Genomic DNA, 15332 nt, shown 5'->3' with positions numbered 1-15332 from the left:
CCAGAAGGCAGGAAGCTGAGTCAGTCCAGAACCAATTATGTGAGCCAACTGACTCTCAGATTGACCAATCACTGGGAATAACCATGCCTACCACAAAACGGGCCATTGGGCATGGTCTAGGAAAACAAAAAAACAAAGCAGTGAACCAAAATTTTTTTTTCCCTCTTTCTTGCATCAAGCTGTTGTTTTGTTGCTGGGTATTCAGCCTAATAAGGCTTTGGTAAAGTTGGGTGTTAGAATATAGAATCAAGAAATAATCATATATCTGAGCTGTATGGAAAGGTACAGTCGACCAACTTCAACCCTCTCCCCAAATCAGAAATCTCTTTTGGCCATTCCATTTTTTTTCCTTTTTGACATCTTCTGAGCACTTGCTTGGTTCCAGGCATTATGATAGGCATTGTGGCTAAGGGAAGTGAACAACTGAGTTCTTTTCCTGGAGAAGTTCACCATGTAGATGCAGAAAGAAACAGGTAAACAGGTAACCACTGTAAAATCTTGGGCCATCAAGTTCAAGATGCTAAGGTCAGGTTGGACCATCAAAGTGATCTGGACAGCCTGCCTCAGGTAGGGATAACTGAGGTGGGTATTGATGGATATATAGGAGTTTTCTCTTATCCAGCTGAGGGCATGTCCCAAAGAGCTTTTGCTCAACCATTTCTCATGAGGAAAACATTAGTCCTTTTCAGTAGTTAGCCATGTTGATACAGTTGCTGGAAATTTCCTGAACCTAAATATGCCTCTCTTGTCTCTGGTTCTATGTTTTGGAAAAATTCTTTCCTTTTGATAGGGTCCCATTGACACTGAAACACAGCCCTTATGCCCCCTCCTATCCAAATAAACATTTTTTAATTAGTCCTATATAACTTAATATCCAGTTCCTTTGTCTTTCCAGTCACCCTTTGCTGGTAAAAGGGGCCTTAACTAAGTATTTTTCATTTAATATCTCTATCCTCACAACAAATCCTTTAAGAGACTATTTTTTTTACCCCATTTACAAATGAGAAAATGGAAGACTCAGTAAGTAACCCATCCAAAGTAACATACCAGAGCCCTCGCTTTAAACTGTTAATAATACTGCCTCTTAGATTCCCACTGATTTCATTAAAATGATCAGAGATAGAGACTTGATGTACCCTTTGCTACCTTTTAGCTCAGGAAAGGCATGATATCAAAGCAGTAGAATGCCCTGGAGCCAATTAGGAAAATGAAGTCAAACCCCTATCTGTAATTGTGTTAGGCTTGGCCGACAGTGTCCTGAGCACAGAAGGCAATGTTTTTGTTGTAAGTGTGATGTAACTGTCACAAGTACATGGAACCCACTGTCTGAACTGTGGAACATAAGTCACAATTGTATTTGTGCCCAGTAAACACAACACAGCCCATGCCAAGCTCCTTGCCACATCCCTGCAAGCTAAGACCCCGAAACTGTGGGACTCTGCCTGTCTATGCCTATGTCCCTGTCTTCCTGTCCTCATATGTTCTTATGGTTCTTCATCTTCTGCTCTTTTTCTAAAAAAATATGAAGGGAGACATTTTCAGTTGTCACACCTGAGAGTGAGGGGTTGGGTGCTACTGGCATGGAGTGGGTGGAGGCCAGGGATGCTGTTCAACATCCTCCAGTGCACAGGAGAGCCACCAACACCATAGAATGATCCAGCCTCCCATGTGGTTGGTGCAGAGGCTGAACCACCCTGCCATGGCTACATTGGCTCATCTGCTTCATCCTCTATCCACTTGCCCCTTCTCCCCTCTTTTGCCTTCTTCCCTTTTGTTTTCTCTTTCTCGTTATCTCATCCCTCTCTCAAATCCTCTGTTCCATTCAACTCCTTTCCTCTTTCAGTGACAAAAAAAAACAAAAACAAAAACAAAACAAAACAAAAACACACAGCTTCTACTCAGTGAGCAAACTTGATGTCTAAAAACCCAAGCAGCAGTAGTAGCCAGAGGCAAATAATATGGTGGAATTTAGGATGCCAGGACTTGTTAAAGTGGGGTGCCTACAAATATTTCTTCCTCTGAGCTTCAGACCTGCTGGAATTTGCAAACCAATGATCCCTAAAAGGCAACACTAATCTTGTGTCTTGACTGATGAGAATCCAGTTACTTGGAAAGACTCAATGATCCCCAGTCCCAAGGGCTGTTTCCAGCACTGATTGGGTACCACACCATACATGATCATTAGATCATCCATGTAGTAGGATACTCAGGCTGCCATAGCAAAGTGCCACCAACAAGGTGGCTTAAACAACACAAATTCAGGGGTACCTGGATGCCTCAGTTGGTTAAGCATCTGACTTTTGATTTTAGCCCAGGTCATGATCTTAGGGCATGATATTGAGCCCTGCATCAGGCTCCATTCTGGGTATAGAGACTGCTTGGGATTCTCTCTCTCTCCTTGTCCCTCTGTCCCTTTGCCACCTACCCTCCCCCCTCTCAGCTCTCTCTTTCTCTCTCTCTCTCTCTTTCAAAAAAGAAAAAAAGCACACACACAAATTTATTTTCTTACAGTTCTGGGAGCTGGAAGTCTGAGATCAAAGTATCTGTGAGTTATTTCTTCTGAGACCTCTCTCCTTGGCTTATAGATGGCTCTTCTCCTTGTGTCCGCACATCATGCTGCTTCTGTGTTTATCTATCCCCAGTTCTGGGTTATTTTTTATTTCCTTATTTTGTCTAGCTTTATCAAAGTATACTTGATACATAAAAATTGTACACATTTAAGGTATACAACATGATGTTTTGATACATGTATGCATCATAAATTGATCACCACAATGAGGATAACCAACCATCACCTTTTCTTACAAGGACTTTAATCATATTGGATTAGGGCCCACCCTAATGATTTCATTTAACCTTAAATTTCTATATAAATTCCATATCTCCAACCTGAGATGCTAGGCATGAGGGCTTCAACATATAAATTTCAATGGAGTAACATAATTCAGCTTCCACCAAGGACATTGTCACTTAAGTTGACCCCTCACTAAATTGTAGATGCTCCCATTATATGCTAATATTTCCATCTTCTGAAAGCTATTTTAATTCATAAATACTAAAATTGATCACCAAGTTGCTTTAATTATAATTCTAAAATACCATTGAAATGAGTTGAGTTGTGTCTCCCAAAATTTATATGTTGAAGTTCTAACCCCAGTACCTCAAAATGTGTCCTTGTTTGGAAATAAGGTCTTTGTAGATATAATTATTTAAGATATGGTGATGCAGGAGCATCCTTATAAAAAGAGGAAATTTGGAATGCAGACATGCACAGAGAAACATCTGTGAAGGCACACAAAGAAAATGCCATGTTAAGATAAAAGCAGAGCTTGGGATGATGTGATGGAAGCCAACGAACAGCAAAGATGAGCAGCAAACCAGGAGGTAGGAGACAGGCACAGAACAGATCTGTCCCTCTTGACCCTCAGAAAGAACCAATCCTGCCTACACCTTGACTTTGGACTTCCAGCCTCCAGAAACTGTGGGATAGTACACTTCTGTTGTTTAAGCCACCCAGTATTGTATGTGGCTACAGCAGCGTTAGCAAGCAAATATTCCCTTCCTCCACATGCCCATCCCTACAGCTAAACTGGAGACTGCATCATTTCTCAGGGGGCCTGTTGCAATCAGCTTCAGGCACTATTGCCCTTGAAAGACTAATACCCTCTCTTTCCATCCATTCTCCACCTATCTGCCTAGGCGATCATTCTGTAATTCAAGTGTCCCCTTGTAAGGAATCTTCACCATTGCCCTCAGGATGTGAGCTAAGATCCATCTAGCCCAACATGCAAGTCCATTAATAAAATCAGTTCTTTTCTTCAAGCATCCTCTGCCCAATTTTTGTTTTTATTTTTTCTTTATAAAGATTTTATTTATTTATTTGAGAAAGAGAGCATGAGAAGGGGGAGGAGCAAAGGGAGAGAAAGAAGCACACTCCTTGCTGAGCAGGGAGCCTGATGTGGCACTCCATCCCAGGACCCTGAGATCATGACCTGAGCAAAAGGCAGATACTTAACCTACTGAGCCACCTGGGCACCCCCTCTCTCTAATTTTTAGATCTCACAGGTTTCTTCTTATGGATCAGAATTCATTTGGACATAAAATGGAATGACCCACTCTCAGAAAACTGAGTTACTATCAGGATGCTCTCCACCAGGAACTGTTACATCTATGTTTAGGATTGGAGATCACCAGGATCCCCCAAAAAAGACTTCCCTCTCTTGTCAGTGTGTGTATCTGGGATAAGAAACCATCTAATCTGGTTTGAGCTCCTGGTCAGTGTACTTGACAATGCAACCCTTGTTATCCCCTTGGTGGTCCATCCAAGAGGGACCCCACTCATGGAATCCAACCAAGGCTATAGCTCACTCAAAAAAGTGTTTTTATGACTGAATTTCTCTCATTTTTTTCTTTGCTGCTGATTCTAAGCACGAATAATCGTCTTCATTATGCTGGGTTAGGAGGATGCTCTTCCATAGAAAATTACCCACAGCAAATAAAAACAATTCCATATGGCAGCCCCATTCACTGCAAGACTAGTTAAACCTTGACCCACACAGTTTGTGCTAGCATTTCATCTTTCCTGTTGTCGTGGCTGTTTGCCAGCATGTTGGTGTTCTGTGTCCTCAGTGACAAATTTAATCCAGAAAATTCTTTGCAGAGATCCCTTTATCACTAGACTTCTAGTACTTCTTCCTGTTTTGTCCTCAGGGCAGACTCTAAACCTCATATACACTTCTCCTGGAAATCATTCGATATTCAATAAATATTTATAAAACACCTACAATGTGGTGTGCCAAGCACTCTGTAGAGCCCCAGAAATGCAATACTTCCATAAAAAATGAGGTTTTTGACTCATTAATGAGTGGGTTTGTGCCTTCAGTGCTTTTTTCTAGTTGTGAGTATGAGTTATTCTATAATAAATACCCTGTTTGCATCTCCTTTCCGCTGGGAGGACAATGGTTGTCTGCTTTTTTCCTCATCTGCTACATCTCAGCTTACCTCCTCTCAAGTTCCCCCCTCATATTCCAGCCACACTGCATTACTGTCCTAACTGCTCCTGTGCTCCATCTCCATGCATTTACCACCACCACCACCACCCCCCACACACAAACCTCCATCTTGCATCTGCAATGCGACTTCCCATCTTTCAAGAGTCAACTCAGGCCATATCTTCTCCTCCACTTCCTCCTCCTCAGTCTTATTTTTTAATTCTTCCACCTCTCAATTACAATTATTCATCCTCTACAGTTCTTTTGAGTTTTATGTTTTGTTTAGTCTGCAATTGTAGGGACATCTGAGTGGCTCAGTTCGTTAAGCATCTGCCTTCAGCTCAGGTCATGATCTCAGGGTCCTGGGATTGGGCACCACGTCAGACTCCCTGCTCAGCTGGGAGTTGGCTTCTCCTTCTGTCCCTCTCTTCCACTCATGCTCTCTCTCACTTACTCTCTCTCAAATAAACAAAATCTTAAAAAAAAAACCCTGTTATTGCATTGTAATTTATTTTGTATTATAGAAGCCTATTTACATTTTTATCTCTATCAGACAGGGTGAAGAGTGAGTCAGAAAGTCAAATCTTGGCTCAATCATTTATCTAGCTATATAACCTTTGATGGACCTTTAGCTTCTCCTTCTTCTTTTGCAAGAGGCAGGATAATAATAGCACTTTCCTTAGAGCAAAGATTTCATTTATTTCCCATCATCATGTGACTCTGGCTAATGAGTTTGTGCAAAAAGGACACGTGACACTTCTAGGCTTGAACATTAAATTGGTGAAGTGAGATGTTCCAGGTGTCTCATTTCCCTCTGCAGTGCCAATCAGGGATGTTCCAGATGCCAACCAGGATTGTTCCAGTAGTGTCTGCTTTGTTACCTGGTCTCAGAGTAAAAGAGTGTCTGACTGTCTGTAATAGAGATGTAGCATGAGCCATAATTAAATCTTTGTTTATAAGCCTCTGAGATCTTGGAGTTGCCTGTTTCTGTAGAATAGCCTAGACTATCCTGACTGATACAGGGGATTCTTATGGGAATCAAATATAGTTGTGTAAATAGAATGCTTGGTGATACCTGGCAGACGGGAAGCACTCAAGCATTGTTAACACCATTCATAAAGCACACAGTTGGGAAGAGATTATGTCAACTCTAAATTATCTATGTACAGCCATTCAATTTCAGTGTTATATTTTGATGTGGTCTGAAAGATCCCACAGGTGAAGAAGTTTTATTAAGTTAACTCTGTGGCACCTGCTTCCACCTAATATATTGTTTTGTTTGAAATTAAGCCCTCTAGCTTGTCTTGAACTTATTTACTAGCACATCAATGGAAGTACTTTATTAAGTGGAGTTGGTCTTAAAAGAATGTCAAGAATCTCTACTGAGCCCTTTAGAAGAAGGGTCATTTCCTTTCATCACATTGGGGGTAGAGGGAATGTACATAGTGCACACCAGAGGGGTTTGGTTTCCTAGTTGCAGAGGCTCTTTGCTATGATGGCTATGGGAAATGGTTTTGGAGTCAGAGAGATCTTTGTTCAAAATTGACTCTGCCGCTTTCTGGCTCTGTGAACCTAGAGGAGCTGATGAGTCTCTTGTTACTCCAGTTTCCTTTGCAATAAATGGAAGAAAGAATAGTGCCTACCTCAGAGGACTGTCATGAGAATTAAATGAGATAGTGCACATTAAACAATTGGCAAAGTGACTGGTGTGTAGTAGGCTCCCAATAAATGTTAGCTATTATTATTATAGCAAGTTGCAGCTCAAACTGCATTTCCTGCCAAATACTCTACAGAACCCACTGAACTGTGAAGTTCCTATTATAACAGGAAGGGGGAAAAAGAAAAAGAAAGAAAATAGAGGCCTTGATGTTGGGTGCCTTAGGAAAGGGGAGATCATTTTCTGTTGTCTGCTTCCTACCCATTAGCCTCCCCTTACACAAAGGCTGTAGGAAGAGGAACAGAAGTAACTTGACCTTGAACTATGCCTGAGAACTCTATCTACAGCTACAGGATCAGCAAAACAACAATAATGGTTCTAATTTCATTGTTTCTTCGAGGTCTTTGGGTTGCTTAAGAATTCTCTGAGAGAAAACAAGTGCACAAATCAACAACAGCAACGATGCTCAAATTGGTTTTTCCAAGGTAACATAGATCCAGAATGGAAATCAGGACAATAGAAAGCTAAAACTGTTTTTCATGATAATGTAAATGAGTGGTTCTCTTGGAACAGAGTTAATATGGATGTCATGAAGTTTTTTTACTTTCCTCTGGTGGCCTGAGATAGGAGTTTCCTTCAACCTGGAGGAATAAAGGAGAGACTCAGTTCCAAGAGAGGGGCCACAGCCAGAATCTAAGGCAGAGGACACCAAGTGGTGACCCAAAGGCTAATTCTGGCCCACACTGGATTTTGTAAATACATTTTAATTATGACATAGCCATACCTTTTTGTTTGCACATCGTCTATGGCTGCTTTCTCATTACAGTGTCAGAGATGAATAGCTTCAACAAAGACCTTATGGCCTGCAAAGTCTAAATTATTTACTATCTGGCCTTTTTGAGAAGTTTGCCAAGCCCGTCAGAGGGAAAAACTCACTCCTTTCATGTATCTCCTTCCCTCTCACTACTCTGCAACAACACTGATACCAGATGTGTGGATTTTCCACACATCAAGCAATTTTATGACACCAGCTGAGTGTCCTACAATTTAACTCAATTATGACCCTATTTACTTGGAGGCATTAGATCCCACTGGCTAAGGGTCTCAGCCCAATGAGACTGCCCACCTGCTTCAGATGCTAACAATCTGAGTTGTTACCTCTGTCTCTGACCAACTGGCTACAAGCTAGAGGTTGCCATGATTCTCTCTTTGGGTTTGGTTAATTTGTCATTGGAACTCAGAGATTGTACTAGTCCTCTTTTATCTGCAGAGGATATGGTGTAAAGCCTACAGTGAATGCCTGAAACCACAGATAGTATAAAACCCTATATATATACTGTGTTTTTCCTATACATATACATCTATGAGAAAGTTTAATTGACAAATTAGGCACAGTCAGAGGTTAACAACCATAGCTAATAATAAAATAGAACAATTATAACAATATACTATAATAAAAGTTAAGTGAATGTGGTCTGTTTCTCTAAATATCTTCTCGTACTGTATTCTTGTGATGATGTGAGATGACAAAATGCCTTCATAATGTGATGAGGTAAGGCAAATGATGTAGGCTCTGTGATGTGGCATTAGGTTACTGTTGACTTGATAAGATGTCAGAAGAAGGATCATCTGCTTCAAGAAGGGCTGTTGACTGTGGGTACCTTGCAACCGTGCATAAGGGGGGACTAGTGTCCTTGCATTCACCAGTTTATTACAAAGTATGATGATAAAAGATGCAAATGAACAGCCAGATGAAGAGATAGGGTGAGGTCCAGAAGGTTCCAAATGCTGGAGCTTCTGTCCCATGAGTGGAATTGAGGTTCTCCACCCATCTGGCATGTGGATGTGCTCACCAACATAGAACCTCGTCAAATCTTGCCCAAGAGTTTTTATAGAGTCCAATTGTGACATTTCCTTCCCTTTTTGCTTCCCAGAGGTTGTTCAATGGGGTTGAAAGTTCCAACCCTCTAATCACGTGGTCTTTCTGGTGACTGCTCCATCCTGAAGCTCACCAGGTGTCCCACCCTAGTCACCTCATTAGCATAAACTAAAGTGTGCTCAAAAGGGGATCATTATGAATGATAAAAGACACTCCTGTCACTCAAGAAATTCCTAGGGTTTTAGAGCTCTATGCTGGGAACTGGGGACAAGAACAAAATATATTTCTTATTATACTGTAGTCCTGGTCTAAGGCAAGAGATTTCCTGTGGGGGACTTCTATTGACAGAGTGTGGCTTGGACTAAAGTAGTAGTGATATCTGTTACCCAGCTTTGCATTATTCATTATTACTTGTTTTGTCATCATCCCCATTGGCTTCCGCTACTGCTGCCTTGGAAGGCTGAGGTCTTTGAGATTGATTCAGAAGTGATAGGCAGAAAAGCATGGAAGCCAGTGATGTGACCAGAGGCAACCAAAAGAGAGCAACACTAGAGTGGTAATTGAGAAGGGGTTGGCTACAACAAAGTCATTATGTTCTGGAACACTTGGATTCACTTAACACATGCTTATTGAGTGCCAGCTATGTGCTGAGAACTGGGACAGATTACTTACTAGTGAAATATTCAGGAGGGAGGTGGATTTTCTTCCGTTACACCGAATGAGAGTATGTGATAGGCAAGATTCTAAGATGGGCCCCACGATTCCTGCCCCCTGCCCTCTGCCTACTTATGTAATCTCCTCCCCTTGAGAGTGGGTGGGATCAGTGCCTATAGCTGCATGATTATGTCACTAATCAGTTGGCTTCAAGTTCATCAAGAGATAGACAGCTTCTGGGTAAGCCTGACCTAATCAGATGAATCTTGAAAAAAAGTGCTTTTTCGGTAAAGAGAGTCAAAGCATGAGAAGGACTCAGTGTGATTTGCTGGCTTAAAGATGGGGAGACAGACAGGTGGTGAGGAATGGAGGTAGCCTCTTGGTGCTGAGAGCAGCCCTTGGCTGAAAGACAGCAAGGAAACAAAGACCGCAGCCTTACAGTTGCAAAGAACTGATTTCCGCCAACAATATGAGCTTGGAAGTGACTTCATTCTCAGGGCCTTCACAGTGGAACCAGCCCAGCCAACACCTTGGTTTCAGACTCATAAGACCCTGAGCAGACAACTCAGTCATACTGTCCATAGACTTTGTTATCAGCTCCTAAATTTATGGTAATTTGTTGTGTAGAACCAACACAGGGGAAATAAGTTGTTTTATATTCGAATATTAAATGAAAGACTGGTTCCAGAAAGCTAAAGAACTTAGAGATGATTTGGGTAGATGATGAGTCTACCGTGGAGACACTGGAAACAGATCTGGAGGATATACCACACAATTTTACTGTGGTTATCTTTGGGTGGAGGCGGGGGGTGTGGACAGATTGTAGGTGTTATTTCTTCTCTTTGCTTTTCTCTTCTTTTGAATATGTCTCACTTCTGTAACAAGATAAAAATAAAGAAAACAATTTCCAGGTAAAAACAATGCAAATGTCAGGTGGCCAGAGGCTGGTAGTCTCTCTGTAGAGGGAGTAGACAAAAATTTCCACACCGCCTGGCAGATCAAAGCCTTTGTTGGCATCAGGCAAACATTTGAGTATCTGAGCCCCATCAGCTCATGGATGCTGTTGGGAGAAGATACTCAGAGCAAGGCCTTTGCTGCACTGACTCACAGAACTTGGACTTGATGGAGCCCTCTTGTTTCATGGGTAAGACAACTAGTTCTGGAAAGACTAAATTATTTACTCAAGGCCATGCAACTGCTTCGCGGTGAAGTTGGGATAGGAATCCATGCTCTCCAACTTTCAAGTTCTGTATGCCTTCCTCTTTACTCCTAAGTTACCAGAGGAACAACGTTCAATTCTGGGGCTGGCAGAAACTTCCTGCTCATCTAGAGCAAGACCCTCACCAGACAGATGACAAAACAGAGACGCAGGACCCGTGAAATGATAGCACAGGGAACCCTGGCCAGGTGGTGGAAGTTATGGGGTGAGAATTCAAATTTCACTCTGCAGTCCAATTGTCTTACATCAACCATTAACAAGGTTGTTTTTGCCAGTCTGTTGGAATGTTCACAGCATTAAGAAACACCATTTATTTATTTACTTACTTACTTACCTGACTTTTGTAGTAGGGAGAGTCACAAATTTGCCCCGTGCATTGTGCTTTAGCCTAGGGGTGTATGTTATACCCCCACTACACACATTTGGAGCCTCCCTGCACCTCAGTGCTGATTCTAGGGGAACATTTGCTGAATGCATTTGCGATGACATCAAGGGCCACCACATTTTAATAGTGGAGTGTGTCTGGATCCTTGAAGAGTACCCTCCCCTGGAAACCTTTTCCATGGCCTCCATAGAAAGCGAAACCAAGCAACTCCAACCTAGGGTTGGCTCTGCAAACTTAGTCCTGTATTAGAAAAATACAGGCAGCAAAAAGCCCCACATAAGTTTTGGGACCCCATGTAGGCATTTCCACGCTTGTCACACATTTATTTTTTTCCTCCACAGCCTGATGATCAGACGTTTCTTTCAGTGCAACTGGAAAGGATTTGCTCCAACTGGAGATTTGTTTATGCAGATGTCCCAAGGCAACTGGTGAAGTGGAAAATATGGCCCATGAGAGATTTTATGGGATTTCAGTCAAGAGTTTCATAGTAGAATGGCTTGGAAGAAAGGGAATAGAACTATTTGCTGATAACTACTACGCATCATATATTGTGCTTGGTCCTTTTACGTGCCACAAAATAATATAAATTAAAATGCAATGTTTACTGTGTTCATTGGATGAAGTTCACAAAGCTCCAGGATTGCACATCAGAACTATGTGAAATGCAGAAAAAGCATCACCTGGCACGGGAGAGGGATGACGCATTCCAATCAATTATATGTCATCTTGGATGGGAAAGGCTCACTTCCAAGTGCTCTCTAGGTTTGCATTAATTGGTGCCAGTTTAATCAGTGTTGAAAATGATGTGGAAACAGACTCTGTCCTTGCCTAGTGTGCGGGAAGAGTAGGGGTTGGATCACTGCTTTCCCCTGAAGCAAATTTGAGCTGATTGTCTTGGAGTAGCCATAACACTATCTTCTCGTGAGTGGTCAATGTCTGTGCAAGATGATTTCACAGTGCCCATCATCCGCAGGACCTCAGCTGTTCCCAGACAAGGCTGATTATAATATGCCCTGAGGCTGGAGAAAAAAGGAGCCTGGGGGTGGGGGTCAGGGATGTTTCACCACACCAGGGTATTCCTTGGGGTAATTCCAATTTCTTGAGACCTCCAATTTCATGAAGCATTCCTCTCACTTTCTGTTGCAGCCGTACTGAGCTTTTATTGGTTTCTCTCGTGAAACACACTTTCTCTCCCTTCTGTGAGTTTTAAACAGCCGTTTCTCCTACATGGAACATTTCCACCCTCCTTAACATTGCTACTTGCACAAATGATTGGTGCTAGCACAAGCTTCTTCCAATGTCAGGGAAAAATGTCACTTCTTCAGAGAGGTCATGTCTGGCTCCCCCTCCTATTCCCTAAAGTTAGGTTAGATCCTGTTGCAGCTTCCCTTCCCACCTCTAGCCTCTGTGGGGGAAGGGTTACCCCTTCCTGCTCAGCATTATGCTCCTCTTGACCTGTTCGGTGCAAAGCACACAATGGACCCTAGAGTCACTACCTGTTGAGTCAACAAGTTTTGCATCATATGCTTATCGACAGAGGTAAGCATAGAGTAGATTTCCGTAAACATTCACAGGATGAAACGGAATGTCTACAGCAGGGGTGAGCAAGCTCTGCCTCGTGGGCCAGATCCAGCCTGCCACTTGGTTTTATTGGAGCTGGTTTTATTGGAACAGAGTGATGCCCATTTGTTTACTGGATTGTCTATAGCTTATCTTGTGCTACAAAAGCAGACTTGGTTAGCTGCAGCAAAGACTATTTACTCTGGCCAACTGCTGCTCTAGATTTTTTTTTTTTAGTCCAAAAAGATACGTAAAATAAATAACCACTCCAAAATATCTCCTCTCCTTTTGGTTTTTCAATCCTCTCTTATAACCACATTGGTCTTCCCATTCATCTTTAAACTCCAGAGGTCCATGCAACGCACACTAAAAATGGCTAAGGTTTAAAATTTTTCAATGTTTCAGAGAAAATAATTGTGTCATGGGCCAAAAGTCATTCAAACACATTTCTAATTTTGAGATCTCTTCCACTCACCACTTCTTCCCTGCCTAATTAAATTTTACCAACTTCCAAGGCACAGATCAAATTTCCCTCTTCCTGGAGGCCCTTCAGCTCATGCCGCCTCTCAGAATGCCTCTTCCTCTGAGGTTATTTCTATAAAATTTAATGTGTGAGCCATTTATTGGGGCTCCCTGGTGACAGCTTTTATGTTGTCTTATGCCATTATTTAATATATATTAATTTTATTTTCCCAATTAGATGCTAAACCCTGGAGGGTGAGGTCATTAAGTATAAAGCTTGAACTCAAACTGTTATCAAATGTAATTTGTGCCTTCACAATCCAGTTTGTACAAATGGGCTTATATAAGATTAAGTATATCCACACTTCACCAGTTTTGCTTCAACTACTCACAAAGACCCACCAAGCCCCCTAGTGTCTGGGAGTCTCCCAAAGTTTGCCTGATTTGTGCTCATTAACCAGGCTGTTAGCTGGACATTGTGTAGTGTACAACAGCTCTTTAGCTCTCTGCCCTTTGATGTTTATTCTGTCTCCTGGGTTGCGAGGGTATCTCAGTGTGACCATGGCAAGCATACTGTCTCCTATGTTCTTAAGGTTAGGTTGTGACATGCAGATTTTAAGATGCTAGAGTCATCTTGTATGGCTGTGGGGCCTTAAAGAAGGTGAATAGAATCACCCAGCCCCTCCTGCAGCTTCTCTTCTCCCCAAGGGCTCAGGCAGGAGTCTCTGGGTCTGGTTGGGGATCCAAACAGACTCTTTCATATGTTCTTCATTTTCTCTGTGATAATGAGCCTCCAAAGATTCCTTTACCCCAAGAACCCCTCCTTCTAATTATTCAAGCCCTTAGTCTCCCACAGTGAATCTAGGCTAGCCCTGTATAACTAATAGAATGCACCAGGAATAATGTGTGACTTCAAGAGCTAGGCTCCAGGAGGCCTTGCAACTTCTATCTTGCTATCTTTGAAAACTTGTTCTGGGAGAAGCTAGCTATCACTTAATTAGATTGAGTCCCCCAAGACCACCATTTTGAGAGGAAGCCCAAGCTGGTCATATGGAAGAAAGCAGTCCCAGTCGGCCCCCAAATGTTCCAGCCATCTCATCCCAGGCACCAGGCATGTGAGTGAACTACTCATCTTGGACATTCCAATTTCAGCAGGTGCCACATGGTGAAGAATTTAGGTCTCAGATACATCCCCAGCTGAGCCATTCCTGCCATCTCTAGCCATTCAGATTATACCAGATTATGGAACCTGAACATACATGGAGGGACAAATTATTCTTCCATGTCCTTTCAAATTTCTGACCCACAGAATCATGAGCATATTAAAATGGTTGCTCTATTGTGCCACTAAGTTTGGGTATGTTTTTCTAGGCAGCAATAAAAAAACTGGAACACCTCTTTCTATTTTTTTCTTGAAGTATCATGCTAATAAATATGGGTAGGTCAATCACTCCAAGAGCAAATTAGATGTGCCTAGAGAAGCCATATTCTTGGAGATAAATATAACTTAGTTTTAGGCTGGGGTCTCCACTCTAAAACATACCATGTATCTGTTGAATGGAGGAGTAAAGGAAGAAAAGAAGGAAGAGTTTAAAGCAGGAAAGGAGGAAGGAAGACAATAAGAGGCTCATGGTTTCAGCAACACAAGATGGGACTTATGTATTTGGTGTAAATCTTCACAAGTGATTTTCAAAGCTCTACCAGCTTCCCCACATTGAAGATTCAAACACCCTCTGTTTGACTCTAATGCTTGGTAGATAAGTTGTAATGACCATATCAATAGGGCCACCCACTACACTCTCCTTACTCTGCTCATTGAAATTAATCTACCCATTGTCTCCACTGAGGGAAGCTGAGTTCCCTGAACAGAGGAGGCCACCATCTTCTCACTACTCACACAGAGGTTGACTTTGCGGATGGTGTCTACTAAAGTCACCAGTGAGGGTGATGCCCGTGTGTGTGATGCTCATGTCTGTGCCATTCAGTGAAGCTGTTTCTGGTTTACAAACAAGGGATACAGTGATGACAACAGGTCAAAACAGACTGACAGTGAAGACTTGCAGAAGGAAGTGATGACACTATAACAGAAGCCCAATTCCTTAGGAGATAGGGAGCAAGAAAATGGAGTGAGTGTTTGTTCAGCCTTGCCACTGATTCTGACTACTCCCTGGTTCCAATCCATGCCTCGGGAGTAACTCTCTTGTCCTTTAGCGGACAGAATCAGTCACTGGTTTTCTTTTCTTTTGACTTAGAACCTCCCAAGTAACACTAGTGATAATAAGAGAAAGCTGGTTTCCATTTCACTTTGTAAGTGCCTCCACCTCTGAATTCCCCAAGTGACAAAACATATCATAAAACATGAAACATGTACTATTGGGTGCCAACCATCCTTCAACACATCATCACAAATCCTACACTGATGTTAACAGTCCTCTAACGTCCTAAAAATGACTGCATCCAACCTCGTCTTTTCCAGTTGCCACAGAGTGATATAAGCAGTGATTTATTCAAAAGTGGCCTTCGGC

This window comes from Canis lupus, chromosome 8, assembly GCF_048164855.1.
Source record: "Canis lupus baileyi chromosome 8, mCanLup2.hap1, whole genome shotgun sequence".
Lineage (NCBI taxonomy): Eukaryota > Metazoa > Chordata > Mammalia > Carnivora > Canidae > Canis > Canis lupus.
This window is presented reverse-complemented; position numbering follows the sequence as displayed.